The following is a 12,574-nucleotide window of genomic DNA, read 5'->3' on the forward strand; positions in this document are numbered from 1 at the left end:
AGCTTGTGCTCAGTTATTAAAACCAAACACAAATGTATATCTGTAATTACACTTTCACAAATAAATTTGAAGTTTGCAAAGTATTGGAAATTATAAAACTAAAAATCAAACACAACCAGTCTTCTACAAATACAGCTTACAAACCAATTTAACATCTTGACAATAAAGCTTTATGAAAGCACATAACTGCCTGTATTTTCAATGTTTGTAATAGAACTGAAATCTAGAAAATTTTCTTCAGCTGGGGGTTTTTACAGTGCAACAGATCTATATAAAATGTTGCTAGAAATGGCTCTTTAGAAAATAGTACTGCTTAGAACAGTTTTAAATAGCCTGCAGAAAATAATAAGCTATATTTAATGATGCTACTGTTTAATAAATTATTTTTATGCCTTAATTTAACATTATAGTTTTAAATTTACAGTAATTGAAAAAAATTGAGTATTCCACAGATGTTGCATACATATATAATAATGATCATACTTCCATAAATTGTGGAAATAAAAGTAAGTATAGCTCATTAAAGGATTCATTACATTCAGCTATTTTTTTTGTAAAACATTCCAGTAAAATACAAAGGACTTTTTTTTTTTGGTGTGATGGCTTATAGACAACAAAAAGGCAAAATACTTTCCAAAACGTGCCCAATGACCAGTAGGTTTCCCACAGATGACCAGTAAAACGTAACAGAAAACAAGGAAGCTCAGCTGTGCATCTTAACAACTCTGTGAGAATCACCTTTTCTTCAGATTAATGTTCAGCACTTCAAGTACTCTAGAGAAATATACAACATATTTTTACAGCATAGAAGGTACTAAGTTCATCCTAGGTGAATCAGTGATTTAGAGGAAAAGTTGGCAATACAACTGAAAATAGTTGCTGTGTTGCAGAGAGATTTGTTACACAGTATTGATCAAAATCAAAGAATGAAGCAAACTGTAGTGAGATTCCTCCTGAGGGACAGTCACAGAATCAATGACTGCATCCAAAAAAATATCCATCCATTGAATTTTGAGATCTTCTACTGTAACAGAGACACAGTACTTATGCTGCAATTGAGATTTTTAATTTACTTTAGGTATTGTAGGAACTAGAAAAAAATCTTCTCTGATTTCATCTACACTTCTCTAGTTGACTTACAGTAACTGGAATAAACTTACTATTGTTTTTGTTAATTGCATTAAGATATCGCATTCATTTATAGCCAATGTTAGAATATTCAAGTAATTGATGGGTTAGATAAAAATCATACTGAAGAATATTTCCCTAATTTTCTATTACCTAGAAATATTCCCTAATATTTCCCTAATTATTTCTCTCTTCCTTTCCCTTAACTAAAAACTTCTTGCTGCTATGCATTGGATAGTTCTGCTTAGAAGAAACACACATATGTGGGTTATCGAAATGTCTATATCACAAAGATTCAGTCTTCTAGAAATCATTGCAGAGCAGGCAAATGTTTCCAAGAGTTGTTATATTCTATAATGCAATAAAATCTATCTAAATAAAAACAAAATACAAATCTGAGAATGTTTCAAAATAGCCCCCCAGTTCAGAAGAGATTAGTTTTAAATTTCTAAAACTAGATTGGATATGAATCATTGCTATCTATGTGCATGCTCAGCTACACACATCTTTAAGTATTTTAGTGAAGTATGTACCTTCATGTCATTGAGAGAACATCAGACAGTCCACCATCACGCAACACAGTTAATACATCCAAAAGACAAGCAGCATTCATGTACTTAAAATAGCTTATTGTCTGAAATAAATCACATATGAATATATTGTGGAAAAAAAATTACATTTGTTTCTAAATAAAGGAAGAGTTTTGAGAACGGAGAGATGACATGCCACACAAATTACATCAAATTATTCAGATACTCAGCAGGCTGTAGAAGTAGTTCATCCTCTGTTACAAAAAGTATCCCTCATGTTTTAGCTTCTCATACAAAACTCTTGGGTTAGTGCCATAGGGATACATTAATATATTTTAAGCAATATTGACCATTCAATTTACAATCTTAGAAGTAAATTGGAAGTCTTTCCTTGCAAGTAGTTTTATCTTGCCCCAAGGGACGCCTGAAACAGGTTAGGATTAAAAGCAGCTTGTTACACAAGTTTTTGGTTCTTCATAAGGGAAAGAGATGATAAAAGGAAGACACAGATCTAGCTTTAGCTTGTTGGTTAGTTAGCGGGCCAGGCGACACAGCCTTCCTCTTACAAGCAATAGATAAGGGCACAGCAGTGAGCAGCAAGTATGCATACTGGGCAAGAAAACTCGTTTAACTTGTAAGACCCTGTTCATCCTCAGAAAGCTGTGAACCCATTATTAGTTTAGCATACCCCTGTTTGTTAAGAAAGCCTTTCAGGTGCACTGAGTGAGTAAGTGATAGAATAGTAGTTAGGAGGTCAATATATCTTTGGCTACTGAAAAAATTACAGTGCAAGTAGCATACAGATTTTTGACAGTATAACAGTTCTGAGAAATAGAACAGAGGGCTGGTTCAAGGTGGAAAGTATTAATATATAACACTGATGCCTTTAAAAGTGTTTTCCAAAGGCTGAAGTTTCAGTCCAAGGTTTAGGATTCCCTAGGGATGTTTCCTTTTCCTAACAAAGGTTTAAAGACACACATTAAGGGAGTTCACAGCATAAGATGAAGCACCTTAACAGCATGGTATGTCTAAAAGTTGATGATCATAAGAATTTGACCTGGAGATAATGGTGCAATTTGTCATCATCATGAGCCTTTCATGATGAGGAAAATCATTTGAAGTCTTTTGTCTCCATTTGCAGATGTAAACTACTATAAAAATCAGACTTAAATAAGTTGAACTTACGTGCCAGAAGAACACTGAAGATCTGGGAACTACCCTGGTTCATTGAGTGTAAGAGTACTGAAGAGTAAAGAATTTTAAATGGCACTCTGGTCATCAATTTTACTATGCCTTAACTAGTGCTCCTGGAATAAAAAAGCAAGGAAGAATTAAGATTGTTTTCTTTGATATTTAATACTTCATACTAATGTCTTAGGAACATATAATTATATAGAAAAACTAAAAAGTTAAAACTGGAAATACCAAAATTTATGTCAAATAAGATTTGTGCACAATTAACCAAAATATTGACAAAAATAAGATACTTATAAAAAAATTCTGTGCTTTAGGGCTAGGTGAAAAAGCAAGTTAATTTTGCAGGTTGTTGCAGAAAGAAAATAATTCTTATACTGCTATAAAGTACCAGGCAGAGTAATCTTGAGCTTTTTATTAAAGCTTCTTGGACTCTACTAAGTCTATGAAGAGAGTGTGATTTAAACATCTTACTATATGTATGATTTGAATCACAAGACAGACTTTTAGGATTTCTATACTGTTTCCTTTAGAAAATAAAATATTTGTTACTTACAAGTAGACTATATATCCTAGTGATGCCTTTTCTGCTACAGGCACTTGTTATTACGTAAGTGAGAGGTCTGCAAGCCAGAATGATTAGACTGTGTCAGGCAGAAAAACAATGATGAGGTGTGTTCCTGCATACAGAAAGCAATTCCAAAGGAATAAAACACCTAAATGGATCAGCAAGAAGGAGTTATTAAGTAAACAGATTCAAATTGGTTTTCTTTTCCTGCTGGTTTCTCTCATAACATTTTCATTAACATGAAACATAAAATTACAAAATAATTGACTGATACAGTACTGTACAGCTGCTGTATGTCTATACAGTATAGACTATACGCATCTTACTCAAACACCCAAAACTGAGCTGGGAACTTAGAATGAAATTAAAGTTTTTGTCTCAAAGGCTGCTTGTCTACAGCCGCTAACACGGAAATTCAAATTGTTACACCTACAGAAAATCCTTTCACATCCCTGGGGTTTGGGCTGGCAGAAATCTCAATGAATTTCATGTCCGAGACTATGAGACATGGGGACTGGATCAAGTAAGACTACCGATGAAGTTTTGAAAGAATTTAGGCCATCATAACCTACACTAAAACAAGAGATGCTGCTCCTCCTCACGCCTTTGTCCTAGTCTGTAACTGGATTTTTCAACCATCTTCCATGCTAAAAAGTCAGATTTAATGCATTGTCAGGTATCATCTTCTACTTCCTTTCCAGCAATCTATATTCTTTTTAGAATCTTTCATTCAGAAATTTTGCTTAAGAATATTGTATGTTATACTCAAGAACCTCTGCTTTCTGGGAGTTTCATGTTATTTCTCTCTGGTGGTTTTGTAATTTGTTACCCCTCACAAATTTGATCAATAGATTGTTTACTACATTGCTTTGATTATTAATGAATATATGTGAAGATAAAACATGCTGTATTTTACTATCTGTTCTCTAATTTTCATCTCATAATATAGTACTCAGATACACAACGTTGCTGTTTTTCCCCAGAAAATACAAAAATATTTACTAAAACTTTTCAATACACCCAGATATAGTTGCTGAGCTTGTGTATTCTAAAAGTCACGGAAGTGACAGAATCAAATTTGTTTGTATGAGATTAGGATTTAGGTGGGTTAAAGCCATGTTTATATGTTTTTATATTCTGGGCTAGCATCAGAGAGTAAAAGAGCAGCCTGAGGGCTGCTTGGCAGCTGACAACATCTAGAGCCGGGCTGAACGGCAATAAGATCATGATGTGATTCTATATGGCTTTTGTCAAGATAAAAATTGAGTTAGTCTGCGGTTTTACAGGTGACATGGCCAAAGGGCTGTCTGTTCATAGCATGCAGCTGTATAGTTTGCTGAAAATGATATTGGTTTAAAGCACCCTTTCAGATGAGCTGTGACTGTGATGCCTGGAACTGTATGATTTTAAAAAGTATTACGCCCCTTGGACTCTTATGGCATCCCAAAGGATAGATCAATGGTCTATGAAAACATAGGAAAATTGATGACAACTGGGAGGAAAACTGGAAGCAAGAAGAAAGGTGGATGGATCACTATGCTATAAAAACCAACAGTAAAAGCCTCCAACTTATTTCCTTTATTTGTAAAAAAATGGCATACTTCCCTATGTAGATCTAAAGGTAAACCAGATGGTATACATGCTGGCCTATTTCCACACTTGACACAATACGCTGGCTTGAACATGAGTACGTGTCTGTGATCTAATCAATCTGTGAAACGGAAGTTAGATAAGTCATTAAGAAGAAAGACTCCAAGTGACTGTCTCAAACCACTCAAACACCTGCCTTAAGGCAGGTCATTTGTCCATGAATAGAGTGCAAGAGCCTCTGTAACCTCTGTCTTCAATGATTTGGAGGAGATGCATAGCCACACGTTCTAAATAATTTTGTTACTGACATATACGGCACCTTTCATAAGCCTCCGAAGTCCTTCGTAACTTTAAAAATCAATACATTTAAGAATCCTTCCATTCTATAGCGCACTGAAACACAACAGCCTCAAGGGCCTCCTTCTCTTGAAATGAAAGGCAGCATTTATTACTTTTTAAGAGACAGTGAATAAAATTCACATTCAAAAATTACCAGAGAAGACTGACCTTGGGCATAAGTCCCTATTCTGTCAAGACTTTGAGATGTCATATGATAAAGACCTATACTGACAAGTGTCAAATCTAAATACTGGGTTTTCCTGAGGATATGCCAGATCCTTTCCATAATCTTCAAGATCCAACGATAGCAATTGTTGGATAAATAAGTGTTGTTATTGTCAGTGAATAAGTAGAAAATACAAGTATTTTCATGAAATACAAGTATTTTCATTTACATGAAGATACATTCATGAAAGTTGTGATAACTGTTTGCATTACTTCCTGCCAAATGGTTGGGTACTAGTATTTAGTCACATCTAATAGTCTAATTAGCATTAGCATGCTAGATAAAGCAACTCAATAAAGAAATTCTAGAACACCTTTCCTGGCAACTCCTATCGAAAATCTTCTGACACTTTCATACTAAATTTCAAGTCACTTTAATATCAAAATCTGTTATCCTATTTCATCATATTCCCTCTTACACCACAACTGTCCTTTATGAATCAGTCCCTCTGACGGAATATATTCACCACCAAGTACCCTGTCACTCTGAAGAATGCACTGCATGACGGGGTACATATCTAGTCTAGCCAATGTAATATCTAATTCAGGCAATTGGGAGAATACCGTGGGAGGCCAAATTATAATTATTTTGAGGGAGTGGAACACCAGAGGAAAATGAAGATTTATGTTGAACTTCTTTGAAATTACATAGAATCTGAATACGCTGAATCTGCAGATTCCTCTGAAACACTTCAAGTCTTTTCTGAAGTTAAACTCTAATTTCAATACCAATTATTTTTTGCTGCAAAGTTTAGACTTCCAGAAAATACCGTTGTGTAAATAATATTATTTTATCCATAATAAAATATTCAAAGACAGCTTGTAGTGGCTATTATTCACTACTTAGCAAAAATTTGTACCCATAGAAATATTTTCAAGTTTTCATTGAAAGAAAAACATTTGCTCTGTTACCTTCACTTGGAAGTCAAAATTTTCTGTAGACAAAAAAAAAGAACCATTTTTAATGTGCCCAGTTATCTATATGTACAAAATACAGAAGTTTGTATAGAATTCAAAAGATTTAGAAAAGGTCTAGTCATCTTTTGTTGTTCCACAGAATTAACTTAGAGAATTAATGATGTGATTATTTGATTATACATTTAAAGTTGATGGAATAATTTGTAGAATGTCTAGAAGCGATCAATGATATTTTACAGATGTTCCTCTTCACGGGATTTTCCCATAAACAAATTTTGTCTCTGTGAGTGAACGGCCAAGAAACACAGTTAGCACACAGGTAGCTCTAGGTTGACCACAGCATGTTTGTGCGAGCACAGGCGTCATAGAACGTGTGTAAGAAAGTTACAGTTGTGGTTAGAGCAACTTACGGGACAAAGGACGCACATGTGCAGGAATCCCAGGCGTATGAAAAACGTATTTTTTCTTTCAAGGATTTTAAATTTTGCCAATAATTGACATTAATGAACTATGCCCCATCTAGGAATGACAACCTCCCCCTCCACACACACACAGTGGCCAACATTTCAGGGGTTATATCTTCTTTATTCTTTGGGAACTATTATACTGAAATAAATTGAAACAAACAATATCAGAAAATAAGTCTGAAGAGTGTAACGCCTTTGAGAGAGGCAAAAGTTCATCTTACCCACTTTCCCATCTTTTCATCTTTGATGGTGGTGAGTAACAGACATGAGCAACCTATAAGTACCAAAGAATAGGAAATATATTAACAGATCTGTCTTCCAGCTCTTAAGAATCAACCAATGAAAAATCAAATTATTTCAAGAGATATTTTACTAAGCAGTATCACCTCTTATAAAAGTTTATATGTCCATCTATCATGATCTTTTTAGACTTACAGAAGATATGCTGTCATATGCTAGAAATAAAAGTGTCACTTTTGATACAGCTGTTACATGCAATAATTGCAATTAAAAATTGGGTCAAACACTGTACTACTTACTGGATTATATCCTCCTTTATTCAGCACTCCTTAGACCACATCAGGAATATTGTGTCCAGTTTTGGGGCCATTACCAGAAAGATATTGACAAACAGGAACAAGTTCAGCATAGGGCCACGAAGATGGTCAGAGGCTGGAGCACTTGCCCTGTAGGGAGAGGCTGAGGAAGTGGTGCTTGCTCAGCCTGGAGAAGAGACAACTTCAAGGGGAGCTCATAGCAGCCTCCCAGTGACTATGAGGAGGTCATCAAGAAGACACAACCATGCTCTTTACTCTTCACCCAGCATGGTAGGAGAACAAGATACAATGGGCAACGGGCACAAATTGAAGCGAGAGATTCAGACAGGACATGAGGAAAACTTTTTCATCTTTAACACAGTCAAGTATCGGAACAGGCTGTCCGGAGAGGTTCTGCTGTCTCCATCCTGGAGGCTTTCAAGACCAAATTAGCTAGATAAAGCCTTGAGTAATCTAGTCTCACCTCATACCTGACATTGTGTTGATTAGGAGATTCGATGAGAGATCTCCTGAGATCCCTCCGAACCTCAGTTATTCTATGGTTCTGCAGCAGAAAACATATGACTGTGCTCTTTTGTGATACAGCATATTATAAATTAACATAAAAAGCATAAGGTGTTGTTTTGTATATCTCTATAGTTCTCAACACCATATTTTCACAATCTTATCCTGTAGGTAATTGTTTTCCTTTTTGGTTCAGATTATTAGTAGCAGTTCTTTACCAGTTCACATAGGAAACATTGCCGCATTAAGCTGATGACATTTAAGGAAGAAACAATGCGGATATATTTTCAGTTACTTCAGTTTCCATTTGTAATAAGTGCTTTTTTACAATTGGAAATGCAACCATCAACAAGGAAAATATCATAAAATAGAATTAAAACATACAGCACTTTGTATTTCACAGGATATAGTTACATCTCCAATTGCTTGGTTAGCATAATTTTTTTCTTAGAAACAATTTTTTCCATGACCATCAATGAAGACAAACTATATTTAGATCACAGGTGCCTAACTAGTGTTCAAGGTTACTGCAGTATGGGATTAGCATGAATTCATTCATGCATGCATTTTGCTACTGACCTGTTCAGGTCTGTTTTCTTACAACAGAAAGGCTTACCTCATTTCAAACTTTATAGAAAGTAGTCTTAGAGAAGATAGTTAAAGGCCAGTGAGGGAGGAATGCAAATAATTTGCTCTGAAGTACTTAAATTCTTAGGACACTTGAAGAATAAACAAACTAGCAAACCTCCAAATCAAAAAAAATAAACAGCTAGAACCTCTCCAACTTGATAGTTGATACATTATAATTCAACTTTCCACTTATTTCTAGGATGTATGTGCTACTCAGAGTTAATAGGGGAAAAGGGATGTTTCCTGTGTTTCTGAAACACGTTTTTCCAAGTACTTTGTGCAGTTTCCAAAAAACAAGGCATAGAATATTAAGTCAATTACATTGAAAACAAAAGCCTGCTGTTCTCTCCCACTACAAAGATGTGGCATGCTACCCTGAGATTTGTTTGAATGATGTCACCGCATTTGTTTTGATGGGCTCTTAATAACTACTAAGGGGCAAGTGAGGGCTGTTTTTTTTTGTGTTACAGAGGTTGGCAGAGGCAACATCTTATGCAAGCTACCTTAAGAGGGTAAACTTGCGATAATGTTTATAGCAAGAAATATTAAACTTGAAAAAGAAGTGCTACAGCTTAGACAAGCTTGCAAGACAAAAGACTTTACTGAGTTCTGAAGTAAAGTACCCTATTACTACTAGACTAATGCTAGAAGTTATGCTGAAACTGGTGGTAATGAGTGGGAGATTCAAATGAATAAAGCTATTCGCTTGACAGCTTTTGGGAGGGGAGGGATTTAAAGCAGTGATAGGGTAATGTTGTCATATGTTTCTTACCTTCTGCACGCATAAAACAGATTATATTTGAATAAAGTCGAATAGCTTTATTGGAGCTTCTGCCAAAAGAGTATCACCGTATCACTTAACTGGAGCTTGTTTAGGATGCACTAACACTGTGAACATTAGTCTTAATCTATATTATTGACTGATTATTTACATTGTCTCTATAAAGTGACAAACTGATTAATATGCTGTTGATCTTAAAGCCTTAAATGATGCCTGTCATGTTTATATCCAAGTTTCCCATTGATTAGTAACAGTACAGTACATGTATCCTAATGTCTTTTTACGCTGTGTTTTGAGTTGGTAAATGACCATACATATTGGCAGCAGGAAACTGACTGCCTCCTTTAGTAGAAAGTACCAAGATTAACTGCTTGTCTTAGACTGATTTGCATTTGTTGTGATTCCATGTTTTCTTTTGAAAGAAGGTTGAACTTTCCTGAAGGTTTTAAATATAGCTATACATATTTTTTTCATGTTCCTTTCCATTATACAAAGTCACTGATGATAATTTTGACTTCTGTTAATGCTGTTACCGTGTTCTGCAGATGTTTCCTGGAATATCTCTTGTAAAAGTGATGGATTAACAGGAGTTCTCTTGAGGTGTTATTTTCAAAACAATATAATGAAAACATTCAGCTTGTTCTCTTTATCTGGTCTCACATGCAATATAAGTACACAGGCTGAATACACACACTGTGAAAACCTTGTAGATTACATTGTTTGGGTAGATAGCTTACAGCTCTTTCATACATGACTTTGTTTACGTATCAAAGATCTGTATTTATGCAGATCTTTGGATGATGTTTTCTCCTCCATTGCAAGCACCACAGAGTATTCCCTGTTGATACCAGCTTGTAATTAACTTGACTGTTAAAAAAGTGTAATGTCATTAAGTATCTTGAAAACTATCAGAAAACACATTCTTAACTTTCTATGCTTAGCTTACTTTTATTGCTGTTAGACTTTTTATCTAGTTTAATGATTTGAAGACCTTTTTACACTTATTATATAGAAAGCTAGATGTGGAATATGAAGGACATGCTTTCCCCATGTAACAGATGCTAATGACATATGCTTATTGGTCTTATCCTCTGCCATATCAGAGATACAGTTTATTTGTATCTTGAATCAGTTTTGACTATTTTAGGTATTCTTTTGGACTTATTAAGGTAGCCTTGTATTATTTATGACTGTTCTTTCCCTTATCCTGTATTTTAACTTAAAAGGATATTGCATCTCTACTACAAAGTTGCTTCCCTTGCAGATATTCTTCAGTTATACAGTATGCTTTTGTTTTTGCCTTTAAATATAATTATTTAAAATGTTTTTAGTGCTTTGTGTACTGGACATTTCTTTGCTACACATGAATCAGTGAATGCCCAGTTCAGATTAGAAATACATGCTTTTGGATTCTTTTTAAGAAATATACATTTGGTACCAAGGACACTTGTTGATATGTGCACTAAGTCTTACTCAAATAATTTAATTTGTCCTTTGAATATCTTACACTTTTTGTTAATTAATGGCTTTTTATAATATTAAATTTTCATCACTCAGTAATTTTTCTCGTTTCAAATTTTATGCTATTATAATCGCATCAGAAGTCAAAGCATATCTATGCATCAGCACTTCGATTACTCTCAATGCTCATTTTTCCTTTGAAAACAGAATGTCTCATTCAGCATCGCAGATTTCCCCTATTTGCATCAATGAACTTAATATTAAAGACCTCTGCTCCAAAGCCGTCCTTGATTTTTTACCCTTGACTTAAAAAAAACAAAAAACCCAGCTTTTCTGGTCCGCCTAAGCTCCAACAAAGACTAGCTTTTGCTAGTAATCTAGTCCTTGCAGTACTCCTAGTTTCAGAGTCCACAGATGCAAGAAAGTTAGATGATCGCTTTTTCTTATTCTTTGCTAGGTTTGTAGGAACAGAGATAGATTTTTCTCAAAGGCAAACAGAAAAAGAATAAGAAATCATTTGCTATGTCTCTTTTTAGAGGAGGATAAGCATCATATAACTGCATGCGTACACTGCATTTGCTCAGATTCTCAGTCTTGGCATTTCAAAACGCATTAGCAAACAATCCTTTCTTTCAAGTGTTTGGTGGTAGATAAACATAAGAGGCAGCCATATTTAAACATGGAAACTGCTATTCCCAAAAGTTGTGTTGGAAAACTATTTAAAACATGGTTTATGAAAGAAAGAAAATTCTCGCTTTCCTCTGATAGGTAGTTTATAAAAAAAGTCATTTTTATAATTTGCTAATTCAAGATCCTTATTAAGTATTTAGAGTTTTAATCTTAAAATTATTATTAACACCTATTTACACTCCTGTTAATAGTATGTATCTTTCAAATTATCTGGAAGTTCAGCTTGTTCATACAGACCTTTTAAAATGATTCCTAGTTTCCTAGTCTACTGTCATATTTAGCACGATTTCCTAGTCTGAGCAAAGATCTTCCTCAAAAGCTTACCTCCGGCTAAAATAAATGGAAAAATTTCAGAGAATATGGATTTTTCCCCCCAAGCTACAAGCAAGCCTCCTATGGGATGATTAGAAACATCAAACAATTAGAAATCCCCTACAACGGCAGGCAGTTATATTCAGGTTCTGCTTCCAAATCGAAGGGCTTAGTTTTCTTATTTCATACCTGGCAACAGCATTAGTTTGACATGGTTCCACTATAGTCACTAAATAAGCATTTCAAACATTCACTGGCACATCACAGAATCACAGAATAACCTAGGTTGGAAGGGATCTCTGGAGCTCATCTAGTCCAACCTCCTGCTCAAAGCAAATCCAGCTACACCAGGTTGTGCAGAGCAGTGTCCATCTGAGTTCTCACTGTCTCTGAGGACAGAGATGCCACAGCCTCTCTTGGCAACCTCTTTCCATCTGTCTGACCACCCTCATTGTGAAAAGTTTTTTTTCTTATATCTAACTGGAATATCCTGTGTTCCAGCTTGCAATTGCATCTGTTGCCTCTTGTCCTATCACTGGGCACCTCTAAGCAGAGTCTGGCTCTGCTGTCTCTACTTTCCTGTTAGGCACCTGAATTCACCTCAATGCAGCAATAAGATTGCCGCTAAGCCTTTTCTTCTCAAGGTTGAATATACCCAGTTCTCACAGCCTTCTATCAGG

At 35.1% G+C, this 12,574-nt stretch overlaps 1 protein-coding gene and 1 long non-coding RNA gene across 3 annotated transcripts in view; one reads left to right on the top strand and one right to left on the bottom strand.

Moving 5' to 3' along the window:
- Positions 1 to 12,574, top strand: part of KLHL4 (kelch like family member 4) — a 94,607-nt gene that overhangs the window by 29,986 nt on the left and 52,047 nt on the right. The window lies entirely within an intron of this gene.
- On the bottom strand, positions 1,702 to 7,233 carry LOC104152205 (uncharacterized). The gene is made up of 4 exons (XR_695924.2): positions 7,181 to 7,233; positions 3,409 to 3,568; positions 2,844 to 2,965; positions 1,702 to 1,762 (listed from the first exon to the last, which is right to left on the bottom strand). It is a non-coding gene; the product is annotated as an uncharacterized lncRNA (long non-coding RNA).

The sequence above is a fragment of the Struthio camelus genome, chromosome 11 (genome assembly GCF_040807025.1).
Source record: "Struthio camelus isolate bStrCam1 chromosome 11, bStrCam1.hap1, whole genome shotgun sequence".
In the NCBI taxonomy this organism is placed as follows: Eukaryota; Metazoa; Chordata; class Aves; order Struthioniformes; family Struthionidae; genus Struthio; species Struthio camelus.